Here is a 12,579-nt window from a genome sequence, read left to right as displayed (position 1 = left end):
AACCTTTGAATTCTGTTTCGAGATTTGAGATGATATAGTTGCCACCTGCTACGTTAAAACATGACAGGGCGGATTGAAATTCAAGAAGAGAGCTCCCAATACAATGTGTTCATTCAAGCCTAGGTCAGAGGAACGTTTTTGAGGAATTGTTAATCAAGAACCTCCATAAATTTGAATGTATGCATAAATTTGAATGTATATGCGAAAATTGACGATGCGGCGAATTAACACCTGTTTATTCAACATTTCCCGTAGCAGTTGTTGACTTGTTGCACAAAGCCTGTCCAGTTCCAAATTGTGTAGAGACGTGCAACATCACTGCCTGAAGTTTTTCTTGACATGCTTGAAGTTTTTTAAAAACTGACCACATTCCCCGCTTTAGTTGCCTTGGATACAGCCATGAGACCCAGGAGCTAGAACGTCAGACCTATTCTCATTAGGGTGTAAGAGCAACTGCTGTGAGACTCCTGTGAAGAATTGCAGCGAAGCCCACTGGATTGAGGTGATTCTTAATGTAAAAGGACACAATTTTGCTGTTGGGTCCTAGTTCCTGGCGGAAGGTGGATGTGGGTACATAATGACCTGGGACGGGTTACTTGGTCCAGTCTTTACCGTTACCGGAGCTGCCAAGGAGGAAAGGTGACCACAGGATTTGATTCAGTAGAATTAGGAAGAGCATAGAGACAATCTTAGTTATATTTGGTGTGTGTTGCAGTCAGATCATAGCAGCAATTTTAATTGCAATGTGGCTTTACCTAGGTTCTTGCCATGCTGTGATGGTGGTGGATTATTTTCTTATTTTTCCAATTCCAATACTTTATTTGGTTTAAGGCAACCAAAAAAGCATAAATATTTAAAACCTGATTATCACATACATATATACATAGAAGTGGGTAGGGTCCCGAGGGGACTACGAATTATGATCACACCTACTTACCAGAACCCCCATCCCAAGCTGATAGCTGAATGGTCCGAACTCATGGCAGGGACATGCAAAAACATGCTTGGCCTACTGTCCAAATATGCAGCCATTGAACTGGAACAGGTCATCAAAGACATTGGCAAACTGAAGGAGGAACTTGACAAACATGACGCAAAAGATGAGATAGCTAAAGCAATTGAACAAATGGAGAAAAGGCTTGATAAATATGAGGATGAAATCAAGCAGAAGAAGAAAAGCAAATTCCTGAGGGACAAGCAGGATTATGCCAGTGGGCGGATCTTAACATTTGGCAAGAAATACGACGGTGCCATAAGACAGTTCAAACAGCTTGGAGCAAGTACACAACAACGCAACATCACTATATCAGAATCAGGCACAGAAACCTACTTGGATATGGAAGAACTGGTGGATGCTAGCGGGAGGAATTTACTTTCTTTGAAACCACTGGAGGAATATGATTTTTTACAATCAGCAATGACACTGCGGGCGAGACCACCGGAGCAGTCATACGGAAGAGGAAGAGGCGCAAACACAAGAGGAAAACAACGAGGCGGGGAGGAAAGAAACACAAGAGGAGCAATGTCGCATGGGAAGACAACACGACAGACCAAGCAGCAATGATGGGTGAGCCCAATCTGACTATCATAAACATTTCTTCTCATATCTTGACTTTGGCTGAGAGATCGGTATTGGAATTGGGCTTGACATTTTGCCCAATGGCCAATTTCGATTACAGCCGGACTAGAATCGATGTTTTTCTTTTTGTGCGCAAACTGAAATTAATGAAAATGTTTATGCTAAAGAAAAAACGGCCTCTAGAACAGAGGATTAACGAACCAAATTGGTGCACACAGGTGTCTAATGTTCTTAGTATACAGGATGTTGAGAGTCTGGCATGCGCTATGGAATTGTGTGGTGAGGATGTGAATGGTTTGAGTGATTCTGAAGTAGTTGGTAGAATGGGATTGACACTGGGAGGGTGCAATGCAATCAACCACAGACCCAAATCAACTTTCAACCCCATCACACCACACTACCACTTAGAGACATTCCATGACATTGTAGTTAGAGATCTATTATTTCTCTGGGAGAACAGCAATAATAAACATGCACACAACCTGACGCCAGACCAGAGGAGAGCCCTTGGTACACTTAATGCTGACCCCTGTTGTGTAATAAATCCATCTGACAAAGGAGACAATATTGTCCTGTAGGATGTTAATCTGTACAAACAGGAGGCCAATAGACAACTGTGGCTATCTGGCAATTATAGGAAATCTAACAAAGAGGAATACGTCTCCAGTATTACTACCTACCATGAGAAACTACAGGGTTGGAGAGAAAGAAACTTGTTAGGGGAATCAGAGTTCAGATTTCTATGTGTCAAACAGCCAGTCTCCCCTTGTTTCTACATATTGCCGAAGGTGCACAAGGACGATACGAACCCACCTGGTAGGCCCATTGTCTCTGCCAATGGCAGTCTTCTCGAGAATACCTCTATTTTTCTAGACACCTTTCTTTTTCCCTATGTCCTCAACCTCCCATCATACTGTAGGGACAGTACGGACTTCATTACTAAGATAGACGGGATCAGATGGGAGGACAATTTCTGGTTAGTCACAATAGACGTTGTCTCCCTATATACGTGTATCAGAAACTCTGACGGCTTGAAGGCATGCAAACATTTTCTGAGGGACAGATCTGTCTTCTTTCTCCAACAAACTGAGATGTTGCTTGAAATGTTAGAATTTTGTTTACTTAACAATTTTTTCCTGTTTGAAGACGATTGGTTTAAACAAGAGGTGGGCACTGCGATGAGAAGTTGCTTTGCTCCAAGTTTTGCCTGCATGCTGATGGGATGGTGGGAGGAACAAGTGTTATGGTCTGATGAAAATGCCACCCTCACATGCCACATTGCCTTTTACACCCGTTATATAGATGATATTTTTCTGATCTGGGATGGTTCTAAGTTAGAATTGAACAAATGCCTTGCCTCTCTTTATAAGAATGATGTCAATCTGAAGTTCACTAGCAAGACAGATCAGACAGAAATGGACTTCCTAGATATAACAGTCAAAATTGAGAAGGGGGTTATACAAACCAGCCTATACAGAAAACCCACCTCAGGCAACAGAATCCTACATGCAAGAAGTCATCACCCCACTAGTCTCAAGGATAGCATTTCGTATAGGGAGTTCCTGAGGGCAAAACGCAATTGTAGCTCAGAGACAGCATTTGAGAAAGAACAGGCTGTTATGACTAAAAGATTCAAGGCCAGGGGCTATTCCGACTAGGTACTGCTGGTGGCTAAAGAAAAAGATAAAGCCAGGAATAGAGAGACACTCTTGACAAAAAGGATAGGGAGAACCACAGAGAACCCTAAATGCAACAATGTCAGGTTGATAACCACATTCAATGTAGAAGCAGGCAGAGTACGTGAGATACTTAAGTGACACTGGCACATTGTCAAGAGTGATCCTATCATAGGAAAAACAGTTAACAGACAACCCCAGATCACTTACAGGAAAGCTCGATCATTGAAAGACATGCTAGTGAGGAGCTATTTTGAGGCACCTAAGAAGAAAAAGACTTGGCTCAAGGAACAGAAAGGTTTTTAGAAATGTGGCAAGTGCAAAGCCTATGGTACCAGCAAGAATGTCAAATCATATCCCCTTCCCACGGGCAAAAATGAACAAATTGGAAAATTTATGAATTGCAACACTGATTTTTGTGTGTATGTGATTGTATGTCCATGTGCCAAGTTTTATATTGGGAGCACCATCTTCCCAATAAAAAACGGATATTGGAACACATGAGGGCTATCAAGAATGCTGATATGAGTTATGCTACTGCACGCCACTGGATGCGTTTCCATGACAGCGGTATTAACCAATTTTCGTTTTTTGGTATTGACAGAATTCCTGCAAATCCGAGAGGGGGTAACAGACTAAAGCAGCTACGAGTCCTGGAATCCCAGTACATCATTCGTCTGGATTCAAGAAACCCTTTGGCATGAATGAGGATGAGGAACTACATGTGCACATTGGCTGATGACCTTATGTTTGGCCACGAAACTACTCTGCCTAGCCATTGCACCTAACCCTCTACCTGCATCCACCCCCAGCTGTTGTGATTACTACCTCCTATACCACACTACCCCATTGGAGAGGGCTCTCTCTGATGACAGCTGTGGAGTGAGGAGCTTCACAGTATAACTTAGACACAACGACCTCGGGACAACCCACCTGGTCTCGCACGTGTGGTAGTATGCGCTCTGCTTAGAAACCACCACCACCTCACTTTTGGTTATATTTCCCCTTTCCTTTTTTGCATATAACCCATACTCCACTTTTTCACTGCACAATCACACCCACAACTATACTCTTTTGATGTAGGTCTGAACAGACTGTCAACATTAGTATAGAGTTCACTTTTTTGCACTAATCACGGCGCTAAAAGACTTATTTTAGTACTGTATGATTTTATCTAGCTACATCTGCGGATCAGCTTTATTCCCTCCCTAACCCATTCACCCCCCTATGACGTAGCACCACCTGCCATGACCCATGAAGCTTACTAGAATGATTCTGGGTAAGATTGAGAATTTGTACATTATATTTGGCGAGGCACTATCGTCCTTAAGGACAAAATCCCACCCTTAAGGTGAAATTGGCCACTTGGCCGGGACACACACCTTCTCCCCATGAAGAATTGTTTCCGAATCAAACTTGCATTGTGGCATTAATTTCCGAGAGGTGGAACGAGGCCACTTGGCCTACTTCTATGTTGATTTTTTAGAAATCCAATGTGCAATTGTATGAACTTAATACTAACTGTTTCCTTTTATTTAAATGAGGCCACTTGGCCGAAACATATTTTGATTGATTTTAAATTAATTTACATTGAGTTACATACTTAGAAATTGCTTATGTAAATAAGGAATGTCTTTTTACTAGCAAGCATGAGTCCACCTATGCAGTTGCACTATAGAGTCTTTTCTCTACCTCATTTGTAGTTTTGACGGAATGTGGTCCTATGTCTATATCCACTTTTTCCTTGGTGCACTTTAAAATGGTGGTTGTGAGTTTATGTGGCTGGCTAACAAAGAAGACCGTCTGTTCGAAATGCGTCGCCAATAAACTAATCTTCACATATATATATAAAGATGATTCCAACTACACAGCCCGCTGAAAAAAACATTGCAGGCAAAGCGGGTGGAATCCAACCCCAAATTAGTTCTAACATCAAAAAGGAAATGCCGCATTCCAGAGATCGGTTTTGCACATGTTTTAATTCACGATCACTACAACCAACATGTTTCATCACAAGGTCTTGGGAACTGTTGACTGCTGGTGGGGCGATGAGGCCTACGCCATCCTCCTCTGCCCGCAATCTGGGTGTTATCCTGGACACCACTCTATCTCTTGACAAACAGGTTAGCAGGACGGTCTCCACCTGCTGTGGATTTTAAGAAAAATCATCCATTATCTTTCCCCTGAAGCACGCAAACAGGTCCCAGTGGCTCTCATAGCCTCCAGGCTGGACTACTGCAACGCACTTTATTTAGGCATTAACATCGGCTTGGTCCAACGCCTTAAGATTGTGCAAAATGCAGCGGCCCGGTTTATTGTAGATGCTCCGAAGTTGTCCTCAGGCTTTGCCATTAGGCAGAACCTGCACTGGCTCCCCATGCAGGCTAGGATAAACTTTAAGGCCCTATCCTATGCCTGACGCATCGTGCTCTGAACGGGACTGGGCCCGAAGACATCCGTTTTCTAGTGTCCCACTATGCTCCCGGTAGGGCTCTTCGCTCCGCCAACAAGAATCTGCTTGTTGTCCCCCGAATATCCAAGGCCAGATGGGGCGGAAGGGCCTTCTGATTTCTTGTACCCAGACTTTGGAACACTCTCCCGGATGACCTTAAGGGTCTTTCTTCCCATGCCTTCTTTCGCAAAGTACTTAAGACCTGGCTCTGTCAAGAAGCCTACCTGTAACCCGCCCCTTATCCTCCTCTGATCAAACAGTTGTACCACCTTTCAGCGCCTTGATGCCTATGGGTTTAGTCGCGCTCTATAAATCCAATTTCATTCATTCATTCATTCAGGTCCTCTTGTGTCCTGAGGACCTCAGGGCACAAGTGGACTTCATCCTCTGAGCAGCAGTGCGCCAGAAGCTGCATTTGCAGAGTGGTGTAAAAAAGGGTGTGGCCTCAGAACACCTCTCTGCAATGCAGCTCTTTGGCGCTTACTTGAGGTACCTGGTGGGTAGTTGGCCCCCAGGGACCTTCAGGATTTAAGGGGAATTAATGCCCCAACATACAACGCGCCAGGAGGCCGTTTGCACAGTGGTGCAGGGAGGGGGTGGGCCTGATATAACATGTTAGCTATCCTTCTGTGTGGGACTTACTGGAGATAAAAAAAAGGGATAGTTGGTCCCCAAGAATGACGCTGGGGACTAACTACCCCTCCTGTTACCTCCAGTATATACCACACAGTGGGATTGCTAAAAGGTGTTTGGAGGCCACACTCACCTTTCTCCACCACTCTTCAAACGCAACTGCTATGTTATAGTTAGAAATTAGCATTTGAAATTCACTGAAAATATCATAGATTTCAGGGATGTTATATTTATAAATTAACATCATCATCAGTGATGTCACTGACCATTGGTTAACAACAAGAGAGGGAGGATTAGTAAAGGATCACTCCTATATCCCCAATCATAAATATAAGAAACAACTAAGGAGTGACTTAATGGTGCTGTGGACAGAGAATTAGAGTCAAACACTCCATAGGGTAAAGAATTCTTCCACCTCCAGTGAAAAGGCGATTTTGGAACCAACACAGGAAAACGGGTGAATACACATACAAAAGAAAAAAGGCAACAATTTGTATTTATTTAAGAAGAACCCTCACTCACCCTAGTGGTGACATGCTTCATCATGGGGTTCCCACTGGAGGAACCGAATGTCCCTCCAGTGTGCTTCAACGCCTGGTTTACAGCGGAGCAGGTTCTTGTGAAATGAACTTGATGTATGTGTTGAAGTGCAAGTGATAGTGAATTAAGAAATATTAGTTGTACCCAAAACAATTTTATTTGGTGGTCAGCTAATATTATTAAAAACAGTGTGTGGGATATCGTTAGTGGTAATATTATTGGCCACTTGTATCCCATCAAAGGTAGGTCGACATGTTTCAGCTGTCTCTTTTAATTCATGCAGCTTTCTTCAGGACCAGTGATGTGAATATCCCTGGTGGTCCGCGCTCGCTAAGGCGCGTCCAACCAGTGGATGTATGTGAAAAATAGATTTTTGTAAAAATTACCAGAAAATTTGGTTTCCGCACCCTAGTATTTCCAGGGGCCCAAAAAAACTGTAATGAAAAGCACATCATTAATGCATATTGCAAAACATTCTTATTATGCACACAATAATCACTTATACATATATCCCAATTGGTTCCAGCATTATAAGTCACTACTTAGTGGCAACCCCTTAACCGTCCAAATTTTAGGATAAGGGAGGGATAGACTCAGGAAGGTAACTACCCTGTCTTTGCATGTAGTGTGAGAAAGCTTACATGTTTAAACAAGCCTTCAAAACAAACATACTATTTCATCATATTAACTTAGCCAGTAATAAATACAAGTTCAGTTTAACTGGCTATGATGAGTGTTTAAATACAAAAATGGTCTCTTAAAATTGAAAGAAGGTGTATGTTTAGATGACCCAGTTTTAGCTGTTATTACAGAAAATGAGGCCCTATTCTACCCATGTAAAACACGAGCGTGAAATTCGGGACCCACTTGGAAAAGCAACAGAACATGGAGAGTTCCCGGTTTCTAATACTCACAGCACGGATTTATGGTGCTGTCTTCTGTGGGCTTAAGCTGGGGAGGCTATCTTCACGCTACTGCCACTGAATGAAAAAAAGAGTTAGATCGTCAGTCTCGGCATTGGAACAGAAATCACGATCCTTGCCGATTTTGACACACTGCCCCAAACTTACTTCGCTAGTAACGACTCGCCTCCTGCGACCTACTATGTCCGCTGGCGCCGCCCAGGAAGTGAAGCTACAGGCGCGTAGCGTCCATAAAAGAGCAAGGTCAGGGGTCGGTCACGTGTCAGGCGTGCGTTGCGTCTTAAAGGGGCATTAACTTTTAGTTATCAGTATGTTTGAACTTCACGGTATTTGCGTTTATTATGTGTCTCATTTAAATGAAAGGGAGTTCCTAATAAGGTGTATGGTAAAAAAAAAACCTTCCTTATTGCTGAACACAATTCTGGAAAGCAATCATAAGACGCAATTAAAAAACTACCACAAGCCCCAGCCATAAATCGTATCCCACTGTCATATGCTATCTCTTTTTTTATTTTTTCGTTTTTAGGGCCAGAACTTTATTGATAATGTCTGTATTTCGACATCACATACCTGCGGCTTGCTAAGTGGAACATTAATACTGTAAGTCCCTGAAGGACAAATATTTGGGGCAATCAGAATTGCCTCATGTTACAAAGTGCGGCAAAGAGTCACTGGTAGTTATTATTGCTCCCAAAATTTAACGAAGCCATATCAGAAATTTATGTAGAATCAACACCGAATACTCCAAGATATATGCATGAGCATTAAGATATTGATGGGCCAAATCACGAGTAACAAATTCTTCATAGTTTGAAGTCAGTAATTATATCGTTTCAGTTAAGTATTGAACTGTAGACAATCCTGGGGGAAGCTCTTATCTCTTATCTCTTCATCACTGTGCCCCAAGGAACAACGTCATTGAGACCCGTTTGGTGGCGAGCCAGACGATATATCCATCTTTGTTCTTTTTCGAACAAACTGGCCTCAGAGCCCTGGGCCAGTTGTTCGATCACAGTCCATTTTAATTCTTCTGGAGTGTGTTTCTGCTGGAAATAGTGAGATGTTAATTTCGTGTTGGTCTTGTGACAACGGATATTACTTCGGTGTTCACCGATTCTTAGTTTTACTCGTCTAGTTGTCATTCCGATATATTTTAGCCCGCAAGGGCAAGTGATTAAGTAGATAACGGAGCACGAGTTGCAATTTGTGTGGTTTCTTTGTTGCCACACTTTTCCTTCTTCTAAAATCAGAAATTTCGTGGCGCTAGTCAGTGGGCACACGGCACAACCACCACATGGATAATGGCCAATTATCGGTGGTAAACCCCATGCATTCAAAACACCCGCAGTGTTGGCATGTTCATATTGTCTGGGGCGGGTATGGACAAGGGCATCCTTAAGACTTCTAGCAAGTTTAAATGACATGAGGGGCTTCTCCCACTTATGATCCGTACTAGTGAGTACTCGCCAATGCTTGTTTATACTGCGAGTGACTGCATTCGATAACGGGTTAAATGTTGTCACGCATGTAAGTGGGACCTCGGAAGAAGTTTCTCTGGGATGGTTCTCCAGAAGGGCATCTCTATGTTGATTGCGCGCCCGTTTACAACTCTTGTCCAGTAGATGCTTCGGATAGCCCCGGCGTTGTAATTTGCCTGTCAGGTCTTGAGCTTGTTGTTTGAAATCACTCAACTCACTACGATTGCGTCGTATTCGCAAATATTGTCCAAAAAGGAGATTTTCCCTGAGTGGTTGAGGATGAAAGCTGGAGTAATGTAATAAATTGTTCCTTGACGTGGGTTTATAGTAAGTTTTTGTACGCAGATCATTACCAGTACGTGAAATGGTTACGTCTAGGAACACAATCTTGTCCTCAGCATAATCATGAGTGAACTTGAGATGACGATTTTGACCATTCAGCCAATCAAAAAATGATGTTAGGGAGGTACTGTCACCTCTCCAGATCATCTATGTACCTTTGCCATAGTAACATATTTGACGAGAAGGGGTTTGATTCATTCAGTATGTGCTCACACTCAAAATGGTACACATATAGCCCTGCCACACTAGGCGCGAACGTGCTTCCCATTGAAGTCCCCGTTGCTTGTAAATACAGTTTACCATTGTATTCGAAGAAGTTGCGTTTAAGGGCTAGAGTGGCAATCTCCACGACAAATGCTCTGGTGGTGTTATACTCCCAGGTTGTCTGTTGTAACATCTCTGCCAGCACATCGATAGTCGCATCCTGTGGTATACAGGTATATAAACTTTCGATGTCGAGCGTAACGAGTAGGCACGGATCGTCTGGTAAGGTTATTGTTTGCAGCATGGCTAGGAGGCTTTTCGTGTCCTTTATGTAGGTACTAGTGGCTTCTATAATTGGTCTTAAAAAGAAATCGCAGTATTTTGAAAGCGGTTCAAGTATAGAACCAATACCCGACACAATAGGACGGCCCGGAGGTGGTAGGACCCCTTTGTTAGTTTTTGGGAGGGTAGCACCATAAATCCGTGCTGTGAGTATTAGAAACCGGGAACTCTCCATGTTCTGTTGCTTTTCCAAGTGGGTACCGAATTTCACGCTCGTGTTTTACATGGGTAGAATAGGGCCTCATTTTCTGTAATAACAGCTAAAACGGGGTCATCTAAACATGCACCTTCTTTCAATTTTAAGAGACCATTTTTGTATTTAAACACTCATCATAGCCAGTTAAACTGAACTTGTATTTATTACTGGCTAAGTTAATATGATGAAATAGCATGTTTGTTTTGAAGGCTTGTTTAAACATGTAAGCTTTCTCACACTACATGCAAAGACAGGGTAGTTACCTTCATGAGTCTATCCCTCCCTTATCCTAAAATTTGGACGGTTAAGGGGTTGCCACTAAGTAGTGACTTATAATGCTGGAACCAATTGGGATATATGTATAAGTGATTATTGTGTGCATAATAAGAATGTTTTGCAATATGCATTAATGATGTGCTTTTCATTACAGTTTGTTTGGGCCCCTGGAAATACTAGGGTGCGGAAACCAAATTTTCTGGTAATTTTTACAAAAATCTATTTTTCACATACATCCACTGGTTGGACGCGCCTTAGCGAGCGCGGACCACCAGGGATATTCACGTCACTGGTCCTGAAGAAAGCTGCATGAATTAAAAGAGACAGCTGAAACATGTCGACCTACCTTTGATGGGATACAAGTGGCCAATAATATTACCACTAACGATATCCCACACACTGTTTTTAATAATATTAGCTGACCACCAAATAAAATTGTTTTGGGTACAACTAATATTTCTTAATTCACTATCACTTGCACTTCAACACATACATCAAGTTCATTTCACAAGAACCTGCTCCGCTGTAAACCAGGCATTGAAGCACACTGGAGGGACATTCGGTTCCTCCAGTGGGAACCCCATGATGAAGCATGTCACCACTAGGGTGAGTGAGGGTTCTTCTTAAATAAATACAAATTGTTGCCTTTTTTCTTTTGTATGTGTATTCACCCGTTTTCCTGTGTTGGTTCCAAAATCGCCTTTTCACTGGAGGTGGAAGAATTTTTTACCCTATGGAGTGTTTGACTCTAATTCTCTGTCCACAGCACCTTTAAGTCACTCCTTAGTTGTTTCTTATATTTATGATTGGGGATATAGGAGTGATCCTTTACTAATCCTCCCTCTCTTGTTATTAACCAATATTTTGCAGCGTACAGCTGTGAGAGTTATTTTATTTATTATTTGTCTCTTTGGTGCAGACCCCTTTCACAATATGGAGAACCCTGGTTTGTCATGCACGAGAGAAGAGTTTGAGGCCATCATGAATGACAACTCTCTGTTTTCAGATCCCCAAATATCCCAGACAATTGCCCAAACCACTGAATGGGATAAGCTTGGAGAACAGAAACGTAGTCGTATAAGAGCCATCCTGCATGGGACCATGCTAAAAGAATACTTGAGTAATAATCTAGCCCCAAAGGGACTTTTAGTCACCAATGCCCCAAGAATCTTTCTGTATGACGCAGTGTTCAGGAAGGAATGGGCCCAAATTGCCTGGCACTGCACACGGGACTGGGCAATTTTAATCATAAAAACGGCCCTACGTTTGTCTGAAGCATTGATGGTTGAGATACAACAGACAGAGAGTCATTTTAAAGCCACCCTAACTGGTTATAAAAAACGTCTAGATGATCTTAATAAAGAAGTCAATGAGTACAAAGAAAACTTGTCCCAATCAAAAGCCCAAAAATTTAAAAAAGATTTAAAAAGATAGTCCTATGTTAAGGCTTACCCCTATTCCAGTCCTGATTATACACCCCCAAATACGAATGATGATAATTCTGACACATCAGAAGATTCAAACACGAGTGGGTCCTCCACAGGGAGTACGGGGACCAGAAGGGGAGGACGAGGCAGGAGGAGAGTATGAGGTTTTCAACCCCCTATGTGGCAGCCTTACCCACAAGGGCCAAATTTTCACCCGAACATGTTCCACCAACCACAACAATTTCCACCGATGATGGGCTGGAATATGCCGTTTGGCCCGCCACCGCCGCCCCATCAACAATACTATTCAAACGCTTTTACTCAACAACGTTTTTTAGGGAGAGGCCGGGGCAGAGGGGGCAAACGAAAAGGTACCAACCAGGTCCATTGGGACCAGGCGGAAACTGTGGGGGACAATACCCGCAGCAAAACACAAGATCAGAGGGCGGGGACAAGCAACCAGAGACTCTAGTGACCAACCTATCTTCTATAACTTTGACTCCTACTGAAA

The sequence above is a fragment of the Lissotriton helveticus genome, chromosome 8 (genome assembly GCF_964261635.1).
Source record: "Lissotriton helveticus chromosome 8, aLisHel1.1, whole genome shotgun sequence".
Classification (NCBI taxonomy): Eukaryota; Metazoa; Chordata; class Amphibia; order Caudata; family Salamandridae; genus Lissotriton; species Lissotriton helveticus.
This window is presented reverse-complemented; position numbering follows the sequence as displayed.